The following is a 22,380-nucleotide window of genomic DNA, read 5'->3' on the forward strand; positions in this document are numbered from 1 at the left end:
TGAATAAGTATGGTGAAAGGATACAACCCTGAAGCATACCTTCTGATTTTAAACCACACAGTACCCCCTTTCTCTGTTCAAATCCCCTTTCTCTGTTCAAATGACTGTCTCTTGGTCTATGTTCAGGGTCTGCATGATCACAATTAAGTGTTCCGGAATTTCCTTTCTTTGCAATGTTATCCATAATTTGTTATGTCAAATGCCTTTGCGTAGTCAATAAAACACAGGTAAACATCTTTCTGGTACTCTCTACTTTCACCCAAGATCCATCTGACATCAGCAACGATATCCCTTATTCTATGTCCTCTTCTGAATCGGGCTTTAATTTCTGGCAATTCCCTGTCGATGTACTGCTGCAACAGTTTTTGAATTATCTTCAAAAAAATTTTACTTGCATGTGATAGTAATAATGTCCAAGTTCTGTTGGATCACCTTTTTTGGGAATGGGTACTAATATGGACCTCTTCCAGTTGGTTGGCCAGTATTGTAAGTAGTAAAGTAAGTAAAATAAGGAATATTGAAAAATCTTGAGGTAAGAGAAGAATGTGTGACTGACAGGGAAATGTGACTATTGACAGATCCTGCTCTGTCCAAACTACTGAAATTGAATATTGGCAATATCCTAGAGAAATTGCTTGGAAAACCCACCTTGATCCTTTTTACGTTCTTCAGAAAGATTGAAAAGTCAGAATAAGGAAGACATGAGGGAAAGAGTCAGGGCTAAAATGCAGAAGCCCACTGAGGAGTCCCTAAAAGGTTGTTGAAAAGAAGGTTCCACCATCATTGCTATGTGGGTTCCCTCGCAATAACGAAGGAACTGTTTGTTTAATGTGTAAAAATTCATATGCTCTTGATTTCTCTCCAAATGGCCTGGAGACACAGGGTATAGTGTGCTTGTGTTAAAGGGTGGGTTTAAAGGCCTTTTTTCCTTTTCCACTATAGTAGGTAGATGGCCATATAACCCTCAACTGTTTTATCACATTGTTGATCACTTTCTCTACCTACAGGGCAATAATTTTCCACTCAGTAACCCAATCAATATGCTGCCACTGTTTACTGCCTCCAGACCATTCTCCTCACCCTCACATCAAATTTTTTTTAATTACAACTTTTTTTAAGTTTCAGACAATTTAAGCCTGTGGTATCTTTCAAAGCTATTCGTTTAGTTTTTGACAAAAACAAGTGCGTATGTCCTTGCCTTCAACTGTTAAAGGCCCCCAGAGTTCAGTTTTAAGAACTTGAGTCACGGTATACACCTTATTTGTCCCCTTGCATCTTGCTACTGCAGCCCTAGGTGTTTTGTATAATGCATGAGTGAACCCCGCTTAGAAAGAGAAATGCATTTTCCATAAGTATTTATTATGTTGTTCTGAGCATACAGCTTTAAATTTGCCCGCTGTAGCTTGAAGCATTACACAAACTGTTGGTCTGCTGACTGCCTCCCTGGCAGTACACACACAGAAAATAGATGGCTAAGGGTTTTTTCCCCTCCTCCTCCTCCCCCTCTCCGCTCTTCTCTCTCCCTCTCTCTCTCAAGCTGGCCTTTCCCTTTTTTTTTTTTTTTTTTTTAAAGCAGTCGTGAACATTTTTTAATCTTGTGGCATTTTTAATCAACACGTATTTCCTTCCAGGACCTATGATCCTCTATTGATTCCCATTAAAACGCTTTTCTTTCCTTGGCCCCCTCTGCTGATCGAATTTCACACCAGCCACAGGATACGCGGCAACCTTCCGGCACTACTGAACCCAGCCGAGCCAGGGGATCAAAAGGCTCCGTGCATGCATTAAACATTCCCCTCGCCCTGGCGGCCGCTCTAATGGAAGCTCTCTCTTTGCATTGCAATTTGTTTTTTCTTTTTGTCTTTTCCCCCCACCTCCAAAAAAAAAAATTTTTTTTTTTTTGCCTTTGATGGCAGGGGGAGGGGGGAACAGGAGAACAAAAGAGCCCTAGCTTTTTCCCCGGGGCTGACGTCAGCTGGATTCCACTGACAAGTCTCCCCGCCGCCGAGCTGTGGGGAGCGGCCCGCCCCCGCCCCACGCCTGCCACTTTGGGGAGAAAACGCGACTCTGCGCGGCCCCCAGGGCGCGCCCTGGAAAGGGCCCGGTCAGGCCAGCTCGCAGAGGCCCGACGCTGGCGGGGCGGCCCGGGTGGGAAAGGCGCGCGGGGCCGGGGCCGGGGCCGGGCCTGCCTGCCGGGGAGCGGCCACCACAGAGGAAACAGCCCCCCGCGCGGCGGGACCGGGGCCCGGGGGAGCGGGGCACCAGGCCCGGGCCTGCCCGCCGACGAGCGGGCTGGGCGCGGGTGCCGTCCCCCCGAGGGGGCGCAGGGCCCGGCCGGCCCGCGGGCGCGCGCTCTGCCCCAGCCTGGCCCGCGGCCTCGGCGGCGCCAGCTCCCGGCCGGGCGAGCGCACGGCGGCGGCGGCGGGCCGCAAAACCCGGGCCGGAGCGCGCGGGCGGCGCCTTCGTCCTCCTCGCCCGCCCGGGGCCCGCGCAGCCGTCCGAGCCCGGCCGGGGCAGGCGGCCTCCGAGGGACCGGAGAGCGCGGGTCTCGCGTGGGGAGAGCCGCGAGGGTGCCCGCCGCCTGGGCCCGGGGGAGGCGCGTAGCGGCCAGGCCTGCGCCTCGTTCCACACCGGCCTCAGGAGGAAGCAGTTCACGGCCGGTCCTGTGCGGCCGGGAGCCAGGAGATCCAGACCCAGGGACACCATTTCTGGAAAAGTCCCATTTCCCAGGCTTTCGTGAACTAGTGATTACTTCTGTTCTGAATCTGGAGGAGAGAATGTGCCTCCACTTCAGAGGAGACAGAAAGCTGTGAAAATAGACTGGATTCCGGAAACTGGGTAATGGGGTTGAGCCTAGGCCTGGCGCTCACCTCCAGGTCCCTTCGCAGGTAGCACACCTGAGCCATTAATTCATTAAGACCAGGCGTGTTGAGTGCTCGCTATAACCAGAACTGGGGTTGGTTGTGCAGGGACGCAGAGATGAATTGAAAATATGGATCCTTTACCTCAGGAAATTTGACTTTTACTAAGTGAATAAAAGTAAGGGCCAGCACATGTCATTCCGGGTGACGCTTTACACTTCCCCCATTCACCACACTGTACCGGAATTATTTGTGTACCCATCTATCTCCCCATCGGCTGAAGACTCCTAGAGGGTGGGTTAGGTACTTAGTGTTTTTGTATCCGCTCCAGCACTTCAGAGCACACCATAAAACAAACAAAAATCAAACCGGTTGCCAAAGTTGATCCCCACTCTTGGCGACCTCATATGTTTCAGAGTAGAACCGTGCTTCCTCGGGTTTTTATGGCTAGGCATTTTTGGAAGCCTGGCCTTTCTCTGAGGCACCTTTCTGGGTGGGTTCCAACGACCAACCTTTTGGTTAGTAGTCAAGCTGAAGTGCTTAATGGTTTGCATCGCTCAGGGATTAGAGCACACCATAGGTGCTGAATAAGTGTTTTCCTAGATGAATATCTACTGGGGGTAATAATAAAATGCTTGAACACAGACCTTTTTGTTGTTAGTTGGAGTCTGGCCTGCTTCAACTCATGGCAATGTTATGTATAACAGAATAAAACATTGCTCAGTCCTGTACCATCTTCATAACTGTTGGTATGTCTGAGTTCACTGTTGCAACAATTGCGTCAACCCATCTCATTGAGGGTTTCCTGCGTTTTCATTGGCCCTCTAGTTTACCAAACATGACGTCCTATTCTAGTGAATGGTCTGTCCTGATGATGTGTTCAAAGTAAGTGAGCCCAAGTCTCACCATCCTACTTTTAAGGAGCATTCTGGTTCTATTTCTTCTACGCCTGATTTGTTCTTTCTTCTGGCAGTCCATGGTATAGTCAGTCTTCTTAGCCAACCACAGTTCCAACACACCAATTCTCCTAAACCAAAAAAAAAAAAAAACCATTGCTGTTGAGTCGGTTCCAACTCATAGCAACTCTATAGGACAGAGTAGAACTGCACCATAGAGTTTCCAAGGAGCACCTGGTGGATTTGAACTAGCAAACCTTTGGTTAGCAGCCGTAGCACTTAACCACTACGCCACCAGCGTTTCCAATTCTTCTCCTAGCACAGGAAAAAGAACGGTTAGTATTGACTAAGGAAAGGATCAGAAAGGTCTTCATGAAAAAGCAGGCATTTGAGCTAGACCCTGAAGACCGAGCAGAGATGAGAGTAAAGGCCAGTCCAGGCTGAGGGAACAGCATGAGCAAAGGAGGGAACATGCAGTAGATGGGCATGTGGTGCAGTGGTTGGATGAGAACATGGTAGATTAGAGCAGGGGGTGACTCGGGGGCATAGAAAAGACCGCTTGGAGGCTAGTGCTAGAAGGTCTGCTGTCGAATGTCTTGCCATATATATAGACAGCAGCCAGGAAAAACACAGAACATTTTATTTAGGAGTTCTGGATATGGGTATACAAATATAAAATAAGGAATACAAAAACATAAAAATATAAAGAAAGCAAAAGTAAAGAGAAGAAAAAGAGGGCAGTTTATAGGGAAATTTCAGAAAAATGATATGAAGCAAAAAAGAAATGCCAAGAAAAACACCTGGCTTGAGACTCAGGAGAAAGACCTGTGATCTGCTTTCAAAAAATCAGCCACTGAAACCCTGAGGAGCACAGTTCTACTCAGACACACGTGGGTCCCCATGAGTCGGAATTGTTTGTTGAATTAAGTGGGAGCAGGTATCAATGCTGAGGGGATTAATGCTTGCGTGTTTGTTGTCTTTCTAACATTGAATATGCTTTTACTGAAGCCATATAAATGAAAATACGTATGAATAAGATATGGCGGAATACACGCACGTAAAAAAAGTCACCTAGATAGTATTGATAATATCCTTTTCATTCTCAGAAGAAATGCCAAATATCCAAGTCCTAGCGGAGTCTGCAGCCACATGGCCAATAGGACGTGTCTCTACCATGATTTCTGAGAGACTCCTCTGGAGGGTGAAGAACACCAGAAGATTCCAGCAACCCCTGGGGTTACATAAAGACGGCCACTCATATGTCTGTGATTTAAGGAGATGACTACAAGGAGAGTGACCCAGCCATAACCACCAATGTCTTTTAGTATAAAAGCAGAGTCTTAAAAACACAGGGATCTCTAATACAAAAGAGAGTTGTATGTCTGGGCTGTTCTCAAGCCCTGTGTGTTTCCATGCATAGAATTGGGGAGGAGGGAGAGCATGTGGCCATTAAAAAAAATGTGTTGTTCAGGGCATAGGAAAGCTTTGTTTCTGTTGCTATATAATCAGGAAGGCTCAAGATTGTGACAGAAAATGAACAGTCTTCTGAGGGTGTTTGGGCACCAGGCCAAACACCTCAGAGAATCCTGAAGGAGTGTAAAGAGAGGCTCTTCTCCCCAGTGGGGCTCAGCAGGGGGTATTGTTGCACCTTCCCAATCTGGAAAGGGAGATGTAAGGCCGATGAAATTCTCCAGCAATATACAATGGAGCCTCTATTACCTGGATTTCAGTTACTCAAGGCCAATGTTAAATGAGGCACTCAGGAACCCTCTTCACTGCCTTTAAGAAAGGGTAGCGTGCAACAATAATAGTAATGAATAGTAATATCTTTACGTTTGCAGGGTACTTTACAGTTAACCAAGTGTTTTCACATGTATTTCCTCATTTTGTCCTCACAATGAAAGGATCAGTCAGCAATAGAGACATGTTGCCCCTATTGTACCTCTACTTGACTAACTGAAAAGTCTATGTAGTCTTTCTAGACTTGAAGTACTCCACCAGTACAGAGGCGGCGGGAGAAGTGGGGGAAAGGCTGGGGGTTTGTTCTGGGACTTGGCAGCCCATCTGAAATGAAGATCATTAAGCAGCCGGCACACAATAGAAATCACACTTGATTTCCATTTCCATCACAACCAACCAACAGCTGCCTCACCGTTTCCAATGCCATTACACTGATCCACACAGTACTGACCACACCTCTGGGTTACTTCCTGCCTCCCGGCTCTGCATACATCCACCCCTTCTCCTTGTGGAAGCTCAACTAATCTTCTCAACACCACTTTCACCATGTCACTTGCTCATGCAAAAATCTCTAGAGCCTAAGCACAGATTCTCAGGCCCATAATTCAAGGTCCTCTGTGAGCAGGCCCCACGCTGCCAACTCTTCAGTTTAGTCAGAAGTCATTCCCAAGTTGCTTCCACCCTAACTGGGATGCCCTTCCTTCTGCCTGTCACAAGTCAAAACTCTGCACCCAAGTCCAGCAGAAGTCAGATCCTCCATGAAGATGTCATCAACACTCTACCCGACAAAGGTCTTTCCACATCTCTGAATTATAGTAGGCATTTTACAGTTCCTGGATGGTGCAATGGTTAACACACTCAGCTGCTAACTGAAAGCTTGCAGATTTGAATCCACCCAGAGATGCCTTGGAAGAAAATCTAGTGATCTACTCCCCAAGAAATCAGCCAAAGAAAACCCTGTGGAGCACAGTTCTACTCTGACACACATGGGGTCGCCATGAGTTAGAGTTGAGTGGACCACAACTGGTTTTATTCTGCAGCTCAACACAGCCATCTTCATACTAGGATACGCCTGCTCCTCCAAGGCTGACAGTCTTCCCAAAGGGGTTCACGGATGAGGAAAATTTGAACGAAAGCAATTGCAGGCAGGTCTCCAAATTCAGTATCTGTTTTTTATTAAACACTCTATCCTCTCCCCTTTTGAAATGGCTCTTCCTCCACTTTCCAAAAGAAGGACATCCCTCTCACTCATTCCCAATCGTACTATGGTGTATTGCTCTGGGGTCTAAAAACCCTCCTGGACACCAAATAAAGGTAAAACTGAAGATATTGGTGGAGGTGTAGGGGACATGAATGACTCTAATGACTGGGTAACAAACCCTTTGAAGGCAGATGGTTTCCAACACTTGGCCTTCGATGGTATTGAAGGAGGACCTAGTAAAGTTGTCATCTGACAGATCATTAAAGATAATTTTTGGTAATAGATTATCCTGTGACTTGGGGCAAACAAGTCAGAAGGAGTTCAAAAAGTTGAATGACATTTCCATAATAAAACTCTTGCCATTCCCACCTCCTTATTCATACGAGCAAGGATCTTTCATCTATAAAAAGTGAAAAGTAGAAACAGAATTGATGCTGAACACTTTGTCATTCTAGCAATAAGTAATATTTATCTATAATACATATAACATTTGAAAAAGGACAGCATCATCTGTCTTATTAAGAGATGCAAACATCCAATAAAACTTTACTTTTTATGTTAGCATTTATCAAAACTTGCTATTCATTATGTTGTTTTGATCAATTGTGCAGTACTAAGAATTGTAATGATAATTCAATCCAGAAAACACTTAAAGCCTACAGTCACAGGAGTTTTACAATGTATAAATTTTAATTTTTATACATATGTTTGATAGAGAAAAGTATGATGGGATACTCCATAAAAGGCCTTGAATCATAAATATATTACATTAGCATAACATTCTGAAGGGGAAGTAGGATGGAAATAAAAGTCCAAAGGTAAGGCAGAACAACATACCGCCTCTGACTGCTGAAGGTGAGTTTGTGTGTTTCTAAAATGGGTGATGGCAGGTAACTACCTTGTATGTCTATGTATACATAACCATATGTATACATTTAAAAGAGTGAGGTAACAGTTTTCTTTTCAAATGTCAATTTTTACAGTATGCTAGAAATTAGACTTCCTTTGCAACTATTTATATATGATAAAAATTACAGATCTCAAGTTTAAAATGTGCAAAAAGGGGCATATCTTTCTAAATTTTTTTTAGGATCCTTCAGCAAAAACTTTAAAGACTGATTCAGCCCACAGCGCTAAATTTTGCGTTGTTCTTTAGTTCTCCCGGTGTCTTAGAGGATACTCAGAATGTGGCCTTCTGCATCTCACTGTAAACCCAGGGAAATTAGCTGAGCCCGGGTCTGGACTGAGCGGTGCCCACGTTTTCACCCACAAGTAGAGCTGGGGGCATGCTCACAATCTTTGATTTATTTCCAAGGGATAGCATGGTGGCATAAGAAATGCATGGTCATCCAATATTTGTCCTTGGGCAAATGTATAGAGATAGAGCCAGCAGAGGTTATCAGGGGCAGGAGGGAGGGGGAGAGGAGGAATCCTTGTTTAGGAAGCATTGAGCTTCTGTTTACGGGGATAGAAAATTCAGCAATGGATATTGGTAATGGCAGCACAACATGATGGAATTGGTCTCACTGAATTGTACATATGAAAAATGCTGAATTGGCAAATGTTGTGTTATCTATATATTTAAAAAAAAAAAAAAAAAAGTACATGGTCTTTGGATGCAGAGAGCCCTAGGTTGGAAACCTGGCTCCAACATCTGCTAGCTGTGTGACCTTGAATAAGCTTCTTGAACTCCCCAAGCCTAGGCTTCTTCCTGTCTTCAAGGAAATAAAAATGCCTAACTTGCAGTATTATGAGAATTAAGAAGGAAGGCACACCTGTAGTGGATGCTGTGGTGCTCCGCCCAGACGCCCCCTTCAGGAAGGAGGCGTCATTGCCCCAGCTGCCGGAGTGTTGACTACTGATGGTCACAGCTGCCTCCCTCTCCAGGAACTGGGTCCCTAAGGGACCTGCTGCGCCCAAGTTTATGCTCCCTCTTGGTAGACAGCGACTGGCTGATGCCAGCTTACACAGTCCAGCCCCCTTGCCTCAATTTAGGAAAATTCTGGAGGGTCATCCCAACCTCATAGCTCCCAACAGGATCAGCTGAGGCCAATCTTTGCCCCCTACTCATTCCTGCTTCTGGCTGCACTTTTTCACTGTGATGAGAGAATAAATCTCCTGCATGCAAATCCCCATCTCAGAATCTGTTTCCAGGTAACCTCTGCTCACACCTTCTGAGAGCTTCCCATTGTCCTCAGAATGAAACCTGAAAAGCTTATCATTTCCCGCAAGGCTCTGCCTGTCTTGGCCACTTGCCTGTCTCCCCTGCTTCCTGTCTGCCACTCTGCTCACCTCACGCATGTCCTTCCAGCCACACTTGTTCTATTGCTGGTCCTTGAATGTGCCAAGCTCATTCCACCTCAGCCTCGATTCCTTCTATTCTCTGCCTGGAACTCTATCCTCCGGGGCTTTGGGGGCTTCCTCTCCCTCGCTGTCTCTATGTCACCTCCTCAGAGAGCCGCATCCTCAAATACCCCTGCATGCACCCCGATCCCTCTTTATCTCTTCACCCTGTTTGCTGTTCTTTAGAGCATCTATCATTACCTGAAATTATATATTCGTTTGTTTATTCACACTAGAATACATGTTCCCCAAAGGCAGGGACTTTATCTTCCTGGTGCCCTATGGTATTCCCAGCACCTAGAATGCCTGGCACAAAACAAGAAACATTTGTGGAATGAATTAATGAATTAGAGATCATGTACACCGAGCACATAGCTCAGTGCATAGCAGATGTCCAGGGCTCAACAGACGGTCCTTATTATTATTTTATTATATCTCTTGTCTGTCCAACTCAGAGACTGTCAGATTGGGTCCTTCTTGTGTATCCCTTTCTATAGCACTAAGCACTAAAAAACAAAACAAAACTCGTTGCTGTCAATTCCGATTCATAGCAACCCTATCGAACAGAGTAGAACTGCCCCACAGGGTTTCCAAGGTTGGAATCTTTACCTAAGAAGGCCGCTGTATCTTTCTCCCATGGAGCAGCTGGTGGGTTTGAACCGCCAGCCTTTTGGTTAACAGCTGAGTGCTTAACCCCTTCACCACCAGGGCTTCCTGCATTAAGCACAAAACCAATCAATAAATACTTCTTAACCAGACTTGCCGCCAATCATCTGTCAGTTTGTCATATGGTGGTGGCTTGTATGTTGCTATGATGCTGGAAGCTATGCCACTGATATGTCAAATATCAGCAGGGTCACCCATGATGGACAGGTTTCAGTGGAGCTTCTAGATTAAGACAGACAAGGAAGAAAGGTCTAGAAGTCTACCTCTGAAAATTAGCCAATGAAAACCCTATGGATCACAACAGAATACTTTGATATAGCTCTGGAAGATGAGCACCCTAGGTTGAAGGCACTACACAGTAATTACAACAATGGACTCAAACATGCCCACGATCATGGAGGTGGTGCAGGGCCACTGTCTTAGTTAACCAGTGCTGCTATAACAGAAATACCACAAGCAGATGGCTTTAACAACAAAAATTTACTCTCTCACATTCTAGGAGGCTAGAAGTCTAGGTGCCAGCTCTAGGGGAAGGCTTTCTCTCTCTGTTCTGGGGAAATGTCCTTGTTATCAATCTTCCCCTGGTCTAGAAGCATCTCAGCACAGAAACCCTGGGTCCAAAGAACATGCTCTGCTCCCAGCACTTCTTGTTTATATCTCAAAGAGATTGACTTAAAACAACCTAATCCTGTATATTGAGTCCTGCCTCATTAACATAACTGTCTCTAATCAACATCACAGAGATTGGGATTTATAACACAAAGGAAAAATTGCATCAGATCACAAAATAGAGGACAACCACACAATACTGGGAATCATGGCCTAACCAAGTTGACACATATTTTTGAGGGACACAATTCAATCCATAACAGCCACAAAACATTTCTTTCTGTTGTACATGGGGTCACATGATTTGGAATCAATTCAATGGCAACAAACAACTTGGTGTGACTTGTTCAAAGCCAGTATCCAACCCGGCTGGTTGGTTCTATTTAATTTGAATGTCCGAGATTCCATCAGAGCATGTTTGGTCTCTAATTAACTGTGATCACGCTCCACCCATTGCTTCCTAGGGAGAGCAGGCTAAGGAGATTCTCTCGGGAGTCATCTTGCCAAATGTCACATATCGCCTCAGAGGAATTACTCTGAGGCCATATATGATATTTCTTTGTTCTGATCATCAAGTAGGAGTCCCAGGTGTCACAAACGGTTATGTGCTCAACTACTACTCAGAAGGTTGGTGGTTCAAATCCACCCAGAGGTGCTTCAGAAGAAAGGCCTGGCAACCTGCTTGCAAAAGATTACAGCCTTGAATACCCTGTGGAGCAGTCCCGCTCTGCACGCGTGGGGTCGACAGGCGTTAGAGTCCACTCGACAGCAACCAACAGCAACCGTCATCAAATCATTTTAAATGTTATTCGATAATCTCTTCAAAACTATAAAAAGGAAAGTAATCTGCTCCCAGATTAATTAGGAATTAAACATGTCACAGCAGAGGAGAGCAGAGAGGCCCCGTTATTCTTCACCTGTTCCCCAACTTGTTCTCATCCCCCTCAGCAATGTCCTCCCTCTCGCGCTCAGTTCCCTCAAGGTCTGACAGGAACGCACTGCCTGCTGTTCTCTCTGTCTGACACCCATGTTCTTGGCTGCGTCGTGACGGTGCGCTTTATGAATTACATGGCAGGCAGGATCTCCCGCTTTGCTATATTCCGGGAGCAGCAAATACACATGTACAATTCAAATGCCCCGTTTCCTCACTCTACAGTTATCATGTATCTTTGTACAGTGAAACGAGCCTTCAAAATGCCATGTAGAAGTTGACGATCATCCTTGGCTCCTCTTTCCTTTTCGCAGATGCAGGAATACCTAAGGAAAGGAGACTAAGGAAGGGAAGGGACGGCCACACTGTGTGCCAGACACGGGGCTAGAGGAGCTCACACTCATTTTGTAACGTAATCCACACCACAGCACTTTAAGGTGGGTGTTGCTGGCCTCAGTTGACACACGAGGAAAGAGGTTAGAGAGATTAAGTAACGTACCTTGGGTCACACAGATGGGAGTAAGACACCAGAATGGGAACCAAGCTTCTTCTGATTTCTAAGTGTCTTCTCCTAAGAGGTTGCTATGTTTCCATGTGCCCTTGTGCTGTTACTAACCTCCCCACCACCCACATCTCCCCCCACCAAGCTTGGTTATCCTTAAAATCTCCCTTTCTACCTCGAATCCTATTACAGGGAAAGAAAAAGCCTGTAAAGAGTTGCCCGATTAGAAGTTTAATAATAATATAAAGCTACAATAATTAAAACAGAGTGGCAAGCAGCGAAACAGTAGCATTCAGAAATAAACTCATATATGATAAACGGAGCGTTTCAAAACAATGGAGGAAGATGGATTGTTCTAGAAGTGGATCCTGGAAGCCTGGTTAGGAAAAACACTAGTAGATGTCCAGTAAACGTCTGCAGTTTGTCCATTATGAAATTAAATGAGATGACACATGTTCTCCAGATTTTGTTGTGATTGCTGAGCAAAGAGGTTTGGGATAACTTTTAAAATTTGGGACTTTTTAAGTTTCTAGCATACGGAGTAGAGTCTCTAGGTGGCACAGTTAAGCACTTGGCTGCTAACTGAAGGGTTGATGGTTCAAATCCACCCAGAGTTGCCTCAGAAGACAGGCCTGGCCATTTACTTCTGAAAGATCACAGCCACTGAAAACCCTGTAGAACACAGTTCTACTCTGACACACATGGGATTGCCTATGATTCAGAATCGTTGTTGTTTTGTTTTAGTCTAGAGAGCACTCTGACCTTAATCCCTTACTATAGTCCCTTACACAAATCTCTTACAATGTTTTCAAGTTTACGAAGCGTCTTCACTACCCTGTTAGTGCAGGGCAGGTACTATTACTCCTTTCTCTATAGGGACACTGAGGCTCAGAGAGGTCAAGTTTACAGCCAGCGTGGCCACATGAAACATAGGCACAGGCTTCCTGATGTCTCTTCCAGAGGTCTTACTACCAGACTCTCTATGGTCTCTCCCCACCCATCCACATATTCACATTCGCACAATTGAAATCACTGAAAACAAATAGTATCACCACACTAGATTTAACAGAACAACTATGTTAATTTCTGCGTATCTCCTTTCCATCTTTGTCCAGGAGCACCCCTACTTTATTTACATAATTGCAATCATAATGTAATTACAATTTAGTGGCCTCTTTTTCCATGTAACTTTGTATCCTAAGTCACCCTTGTTATTCCTGGTTGTGCAGCAAATGACTGCTGCATAGCTCTGCTGTCTCTTGCACGCTCCTCTTCCTCTTTAAAGTCATCCATGTAAATCTCCATCTCTAATCCAATTGCTCTTAAATGAATTTCTTTCACATGAGTGAGTGCCATCCGTCCTGTTCCTCTTATAGGCAGCCATTTATCTCTCTTCCCCCAGCGAGAAACTGTTTCTTTTCCCAGTACATGGGCAACTTCGCATGTTGTATGCGGTTTCCTCTGCTTTCAGAATTTCTCTGCAGTGGGTCACTGTCCAGCTGGCATTTTGCAGGTCTTTGCCAGGGCACAAGCAGCTTAAGGAGGTGTCTGTCACCCACTCCGAGTTTATGACCATTGCATTCCTGCTGAGGGTTCCTGCCCCCTCCTTTTTTAACCTGTGGCTTTCCCATTTAGCTTCTCCAGGCCAGTCATCACTAAGACCATGATTCACCTCCATGGTTTCCTCCCTGGCCATGAAGAAATTCCAAACTGAACCTTTTCATCACCGTTATGTGTACAGTATGATTCATTTAGAACAGACTCTGCTTAGAGTATTAAATAAGTCATTGTTTTAAATCATCCACATGGTGTATTTAAAAAGAGAACCATTTTACGTACTTAACATCCTATTCGCTCCATTCCAGAAGATGAAAATGGCCTCATGTAAGCATACCTTGGCTTGACTGGTCTCTATTTGGAAACAAGTATAGAGAGAGAGACATGGAGAAGATACATTTGGGTCCGTGCCTGTCCTAATTGCCCCATAAGGTCAAGTTCAGTCTACCTAAAAATAAGGAGTTACGAGGTCTTAACAAGGTAGCATTCAAATAGTCTGTCAATAAATATTTATCGACTGTCTCACACCGCTCTATTAAGATCTCTGATGGAAATATACAGTCTCTGCCCTCAAGAAGTTGATTCTATAAGCCAGGTTGTCTGGCAGACAAACACATTGGGAAAATCTGCCAAAAAGAGGATGCTATAAAATAACAGTTACAATATTTTTGCAAAAGGTTTTTTTTGTGATCAGGGTTATATCTGTAAAGTACTTTAACTTACTTAAAGTGGAGGTGCTAAAGCTATAGAGTAACAACAGTAACAATAACAGTGGAAAGTATTGTTCTGATTTGATTTTGCTTTCAAACATCTCATTATAAGAGCTTAACACAACGGGAGGGGCAAGATTTTTTTTTTCCCCTAAGAATTTATTGTATCTATTGTTTTTTTATCAACAAATCCAACTATTTTCTTTTTTCCACCATTAAGGAGGTTTTCCTGAGGAAAAGAAGTCCTAATTTAATTTTGGGAGCAAAACAAGGAAGATAAATTTATGATTTAGTACATCTCAGAGTGGGTGTTAGGTTTTTTTATGACTCAGCTAAGATGGGCTAGGAATGGCCAACGATTTAGAGGATTAGGCTTCTGTGAGGGGTGTATGTTGCCAATAGTTGAAGGCTACAGGAGGTGTTATTCAGCAGAGGGACCAGCAGCCTCACCCAGAGAAAAATGAGGCGCTGTAGTAACAAGCCAAATTACTGGCATTGTTCCACTCCCATTGATTGTCTCCTGTGAAACATGAGGCCCTTTATTTGAATCATTTGTATCGGTGTCATATTGGGTTAATCGCAAAGCAATTGGATTTAATAATAATATAACAGTGTATTCATGTACATCGATTTCTAGAATTGTGAGATGTGTATTGCACTTGATCGTGAGGTTGTCCTTCCCGATGTTACACGATGAGCAAGCCCCAGGATGACTGTGTAAATTTAAGCTGTCCAGGGTGAGCTTTAACTTATATGCCAGCTTGGGATTGTTATTGCAAATAGTTTATAGGCCTGGAACATGACTGGTTATAAATGGGATGCCCTTGAACTTGAATTGTTTTTAAAAAGCATGGCTTTATGTTGAGTTAGCATCATGCTGTTAAGATTAGTACCAATGTACACACGGAGAATGAAGGCTTTCTGTTGACCACATTTCCCTGTAGTATTTCATACCTGCTGGCATTATTTCACTCTTAGCTAAACTGCTGCGTCTTTGTTAGTCCATTGAGTCATGAATGCAGGGAAGGTGGTTCTCAGAGTGGGCAGAAAGTCACTGAGAAACAAGGACACATGCCAAATAAGCAAATACATGGCTGAGTTTATTATAACACATTATAGCATAGTGACAAATTTGCATAGTTATTTTTATGCTTAAGTTTGGTGGATATTTTCTACCCTTCCAGTTGAAGGAAGTTCCTTTCCAGGAAAGATGAAGCAGGAGAAAAATAGATTTTTTGTGGGAAAAGTTTCATTCTCCAATGTTGCAGGAAAACTAAAGAAAAAAATTGGAGACAAATCTAAATAGGAAAACATACGAAGTTTTAGAAAAAATAAAAAGGAAGAGGAGAACGATGAGTTATAAAATGAGAAGATTGGTTAACACAGTAAATACTATCTAGCATAACATATTAAATGTTTTTGAATAAATGATTTGACTAACCAAGCCAAAAATAAAAAGTTGTAAAGAAAGTAAGCAATGCTTCAGAACGTGTAGTCTACCTTTTTGTCACTGACATAGTCTCAACAGGAGCAATAAATATTTTTTAGTTAAGTCTAACTTTGCTATCACCACCCATCTGTCAGTTTGTGGTACTGTGGTGGCTTGCATGTTACTCTGATGCTAGAGGCTATCCCATCAGTATTTCAAATACCATCAGGGTCACCCATGGCGGACAGGGTTCAGCAGAGCTTCCAGCCTAAGACTGACCAGGAAGAAGGCCTGCTGATTTACTTCCCAAAATTAGCCAATGAAAATCCTATGAATCACAACAGAATGCTGTTCAGTACAGTGCTGGAAGACGAGCCCCCTAGGTTTGAAGGGACTACACAACAGCCAGAGCAATGAACTCAAACATAGCAGTAATTACGAAGATGTCGCAGGACTGGACAATGTTTCATTCCTTTATCCATAAGGTCACCATGAGTCGGAGCCAACTTGAGGGCAATAAAATTTACACTAAAACGTTATCTTTGACAGTTATATTTACACTGGCCTTGGTTTTAACTAGCACAACTGCTATAAATTTCCTTAAGATCATTTGATTTCATGTCAAATTGTAGAGGCCTCCGGGAGAATCAGTGACTTAACTACCATTCATCCAGATTCCGAATGTAAAATGGTCCACTTGAGCCAGTACTATTGGCAGCAATGGTTCTCATTTCCCTTTTCTTTGGTGCAGCTGACTTTCTCACCAACATAGAGGCTTTTTGGGAGGAGGAAGGGCACAAGATCAAATATATAATTAAATATATTTAACAAGTATATTATCTATTAAGATATTTGTTGTTGCTGTTGTTGTTAGGTGCCTTCAAGTTGATTCTGACACGCAGCAACCCCATGTGACAGAGTAGAGCTGCCCCCATGTGCTTTTCTTGGCTATAATATTTACAGAAGCAGGTCTCCAGGTCTTTCTCCCACTGAGCTGCTGAGTGGGTTCGAACCACCAGCCTTTTGGTTAGCAGCCAAGAGCTTATCTGTTGCTATGCTTATTGGTTCTCCACAGGTTGATCTTTCTATGAGCACACACCAAAGCTACAATATGGTTTTTAAAACTGTCCTTGGATGAATGTGCTAATGGCTAAGATTGAAGCCTCCCTTAAATGCTAATAAATTATATGACCAAGTGTTCAGAGCTGCTCTGGGCTGAGGCTGACAGCTGAATCAATTGAAAAGAATAGCAGAGACAGGAGAAGAAAAAAGCAGCTACTTTTACAGATCTTTATTTTAATTTGATGTGGACTTAGTGATAGTAGTGCAGATTTGGTTGCTAGGAGTTGGAATCGACCCGAAGGCAATGGGTTTGGTTTTGGTTTTCTCATGGGAACCTAAAGGAGCCCTGGTAGCACAGTGGTTAAGTGCTCAGCTATTAACCAAAGGGTCAGCATTTTGAACCCACCACCCTCTCCATGGGGGAAAGATGTGGCAGGCTACTTCCATAAAGATTACAGCCTAGGAAACCCTATGGAGCAGCTCTACTCTGTCCTATAGGGTCATTCTGAGTCAGAATCAACTTGACCACACACAACGACAACAGCGGGAACCTAGAAAATTCTAAGAGGGAGGCCTAAGGAGGATTAGAGATAATACTGAGGAGAAATGTTCGTATTTCTGAACAAAGTTAACTGCCTGGTAGTCTGTAGTACAATGGGGGTAACAGGAATCTGTGGCCTGTGTCGCAGCCACAGACATGTTCTCTTTGGCCTTGGGGGTCTCACCAGGTAGAAGCCAAACACTGGATTTTTTTTTTAATCAAAGTGACACTCTTGTTAAGTCAAAATAATAAAATTAAGAGATTTGTGTAAGAATCAACAAAAGAAAAACCACATTAAAGAAAAGAATTTTTCATTGCAGCACTGTTCAGAACAGCAAAAAGACAGAAACAGCCTAAATGTCCATCAACAGATGAATGAATAAACAAAATATGGTACCTACATACACCGGGGTACTATTCTGCATGAAGAGAAATGAAGTTCTCGTACGTATGACAAGGATGAGCCTTGCCACATTATGCTGAGCGCAAGAAGTTAGTCACAAAAGGACAAATGGTGTAGGATTCCACTTGTATGAAGTATCTAGGCCAGTGTTTCGGGACCAATGTTTATGACTGGTAAATAGGGAAAGCAGGAGGGGAAAAGAGGAAGCCTTTCCTTAGGGGTCACTGAGTTTCTGTTAAGGGCAGTGGAATAATTTGGAAACACATAGTGGGGAGGGTTGCACTACATGATGAACACAATCCATGTCACTGAAATGTACATGTAAAAAATGTTGAATTTGCAAGTGTTCTCTTATATATATTTTTACCACAATAAAACAATTTTTAAAATCTTGTCCTAATATTCAAACTTGTACGTGTTGTTGTTATTGGTAGGTGCCATCGAGCTGGTTCTGACTCATAGTACCCCGATTTACAATAGAACAAAACTGCCCAGTCCTGTGCCGTCCGCCCAAACCTTGTTATGCTTGAGCCTAGTGTTGCAACCACTGTGTCAATCCACATCACTGAGGGTTTTCCTCTTTTTCGCTGACCTGTTGCAACCACTGTGTCAATCCACATCACTGAGGGTTTTCCTCTTTTTCGCTGACCCTCTACCAAGCATGCTGTCCTTCCCCAGGAACTGTTCCCTGCTGATAACATGTCCAAAGTACACAAGACAAAGTCTCGCCATCCTGGCTATACTTCTTCCACGACAGATTTGTTCATTCCAGCTCCTCATAAACACTCATAGTTTACAAATAGTGCAGCATTTTTAAGCTATGACAATGAAATTGTGACCTAAGACCCAGGACAAGTTACAAATTCTAAGGAGATTCTTCCTCCAGACGGATGTTATTTCAATTTTATGTATTCTAGAAGCACCCTTTTCTTTGTTTCTGAGCATTCTGTTCATATTTTAGACAAATGAAACAATGGAAAATCCTGTTTGTTTATAGATCCTCTCACTCTGCTTGAGTCCCACTCTCACTTTTCTATCTTTTCTCTACCTCCTCACCATGATAATAGCAAAGAAATACGGGAAGCCTACCATGTGTGTGCAAAATCTCACCAGACCGCTCTGCCCTCTGAGCCCCATGCCCTATACCCCAGAGGCAGAGAATGGCTAAAAAATAGGGATACGGAGGGAGGTGGGAGGACTGCAATGCAACCAGGTAGAACTCAGTGCTCAGAGTCTCCTAGGCTTGAGTTTCCATCTCATAAAAGATTTGCCATTTTTATCCCATCACAGAACATACAGAACCACGGCTGTTGTTTCACAACCTGTGCAGCCAATTGTATGTACAGGTAGTGTGTTTCTCGTTCTATCACATTTCCTACGGTTACAAACGTTTCTCCCTCTGGGACACCAGGGTGTTATATTGGTTTATGATCAGTGGGAAAGGACATTATACCACGGAGAAGCAGCTGATGATAGGATGATGGGAGACGGCACTTACTTGCTGTACCACGCACACCAGTCCCATTCCATGCTCTGACTAAGAGCTGCTGCACCTGACTCATGGCGTGCCATCTAGTTCAATTCACTTCCATGTGTTTGTTCATGTCCCTACTGACCATATTTCGAACCCCAAAGAGGGGCACCCACTCCAGCAATTCAGACACTACTTAAAGAGTCATGGTTATATTTAACATCAAAACTGTCCCAGAAGATCTAGAACATAGTGTGGTTATAGTCCCAGTAGTTCTTTCTGTCCACCTATCTATAAAAATCTACCCCATTTTTCAGGGATGGATCCAAATACCTGACTCAAGAAAACTCCTTTAATTATTCCATGTAGTATCACTCTCCTCCTGAACTTAAAGTGTAAAAACCTTGTTGTGTAATTATTATAACGTTGGTTAACATCTGTTGAATACATCATAATTTTATAGTATAAGCCTCTCAAAATAAAACTAGGGAAGAGCTGCCTCCTCAACATAGAGTCGATCTTAATGACGCGGATGAAGTAGAGCTTTTGGGACCTTCATTTGCTGATGTGGCACGACTCAAAATAAGAAGAAACAGCTGCAAACACCCATTAATAATTGGAACATCGGATATACGAAGTATGAATCTAGGAAAATTGGAAGTCATCGAAATGAAATGGAATGCATAAAGATAGATATCCTAGGCATTAGTTAGCTAAAGTGGACTGGGATTGGCCATTTTGAGTCAGATAATCACATGGTCCACTATGCTGGGAATGACAAATTTAAGAGGAATGGTGTCACATTCATTGTTGAAAAGAGCATTTCAAGATCTATCCTGAAGTACAACACTGTTAGTGATGGAATGATATCCATAAGCCTATAAGGAAGACCAGTTAATACGACTATTATTCAAATTTATGCACCAAACACTAATGCCAAAAATGAGGAAATTGAAGGTTTTCACCAACTTCTAAAGTCTGAAATTGATCAAACATGCAATCAAGATGCATTGATAATTACTGGTGATTGGAATACGAAAGTTGGAAACAAAGGAGAAGGATCCATAGTTGGAAAATACAGCCTTGGTCACAGAAATGATACCAGAGATCCTATGATAGAATTTGGAAACCAACAACTTCTTCATTGCAGATACCTTTTTTCAACAATATAAATGGCAACTATACACATGGACCTCATGGGATGTAAATACAAGAATCAAATCAACTATATCTGTGGAAGGAGATAATGGAAAAGCTCAATATCAGTCAGAACAAGGCCAGAAGATGTTTGCGGAGGAGACCATCAGTTGCTCATCTGCAAGTTCAAGTTGAAGCTGAAGAAAATTAAAACCAGTCTGCAAGAGCCGAAACATGACTTTGAGTATATACCACCTGAATGCGGAGACCATCTCAAGAGTAGATGTGACTCATCGAACACTAGTGATTGAAGTTCAGACGGGTTCTGAGATAACATCAAGGACATCAAACATGAAGAAAGCAAAAGGTCATTGAAAAGACAGGAAAGAAAGAAAAGACCAAAATGGATGTCAGAAGAGACTCTGAAAGTTGCTCTTGAGTGTAGAATAGCTAAAGTGAACAGAAGAACTGATGAAGTAAAAGAACTGAAGATTTCAAAAGGTGGCTCAAAAAGACAAAGTAAAGTATTATAATGAAATGTGCAAAGACTTGGAATTAGAAAACTGAAAGGGAAGAACACGCTCAGCATTTCTCAAGCTGAAAGTACTGAAGAAAAAATTCAAGCCTTCAACTGCAATTCTGAAGGATTCTATGGGCAAAATGAAGCCCTGATGGCATAATGCTTAAGAGCTTAGGCTGCTAGCCAAAAGGTCAGCAGTTCAAATCCTTGGAAACCCTATAGGGCAGTTCTACTCTGTCCAATCCGGTTGTTATGAGTCGGAATTGACCGGACGGCAACAGGTTTTTACGAGCAAAACATTGAATAACGCAGGAAGCATCAAAAGAACCTGGAAGGAATACACAGAGTCACCGCACGAAAAAGAATTTGTCATCATTCAACCATTTAAGGAGGTAGCATATGATCAAGAACAGATGGTACTGAAGGAAGAGGTCCAAGCTGCATTGAAGGCATTGGCAAAACACAAGTCTCCAGGAATTGACAGAGTATCAATTGAGATGTTTCAACAAACAGATGCAGCCCTAGAGGTACTCACTTATCTATGCAAAGAAATTTGGAAGACAGCTACCTGGCCAGCCAACTGGAAGAGATCCATATTTGTGCTCATTCCAAAGAAAAGTGATCCAACAGAATGCGTAAATTATCAAACAACATCATTAATATCACACACAAGTAAAATTTTACTGAAGATAATTCAAAAATATTTGTAGGCCAATACTGGGCAGAGCCAAGATGGTGAACTAGTCAGACACGCTAATTCACCCCACTGCTAAAAAGACCCAAAAACCCTGTAAAACAGTTACAGGTATTAATTCTGGAACACCGAACATTAAATAAAGGGGTAAAGTATTAGATCAGAAGCCACTGAGAAAAAGAAACTAATAGAAAATGGCAAAGATGTAGAAATACATAGTGGAGATTCCTGGCCAAATGGCTTGACTCAGCATGGCCAACAACCCCACATGCAGAAAGACACCTTCACAAAATTCCCAGTAGGAGATAGAGGCACAGCACAGACACACCCAGGGCTAAGTAAGGCCATGTTTGCTGGCTGCAACTCTAGAAGCCCAGACTCTCTCACCCGGCAACCACAGGAGCACACTCCTACAATCCCCACCCCTCTGGTGAACAGCAGCAAGTACTGCCCCATCCCAGCAGCCCCAACTCCCAGGAACCACAGTACTAACCCATACTATTGCCCTCCTCCTTCTAGTTTCCTCTGTCCCTGCCTTCCCTCACCCCCTCTGCTTCTCTCATTAGCTCTGCCAGCCAGACCACAAGCTTTTCTGGCTGCCACACTCTGCAGCCCTGAGGGGGACCAGCCTGGACCCCAGACCTCTTGAGGCCAGCTCAGCCCTGCAAGTCCCAAGGAAAATAATACAAGAACAAAATGTCAAATAAACAAACAATTAGAAATCACACAAAAAGACTTAGAAATCCAAAAGATAAACAAAATTTCAGAAATGGATAATACAATAGAAGGTTTTAGGAGCAAATTTGAAACGATGGAAGACAGAATCAGCAAAGTTGTAGACCAATCCATGAATGCCAACTGGTTTGAGGAAAAATCAGAGAAAAGAATGTAGAAAAACTAAGAAAATCTAAGAACTATGCAGGATACAATCAAGAGCAGAAATTTGTGCATAATCAGAGTTCCAGAATAGGGGGAGAAGATGGAAAACACAGAGAGGATCATTGAAGAATTGAATACCCAGATGTAAATTCATCTACCTACAGCCACCTGATCCTCAACAAAGGCCCAAAGTCTATTACATGAGGAAAATACAGTCTTTTTATCAAA

The sequence above is a fragment of the Elephas maximus genome, chromosome 1, assembly GCF_024166365.1.
Source record: "Elephas maximus indicus isolate mEleMax1 chromosome 1, mEleMax1 primary haplotype, whole genome shotgun sequence".
NCBI lineage: Eukaryota > Metazoa > Chordata > Mammalia > Proboscidea > Elephantidae > Elephas > Elephas maximus.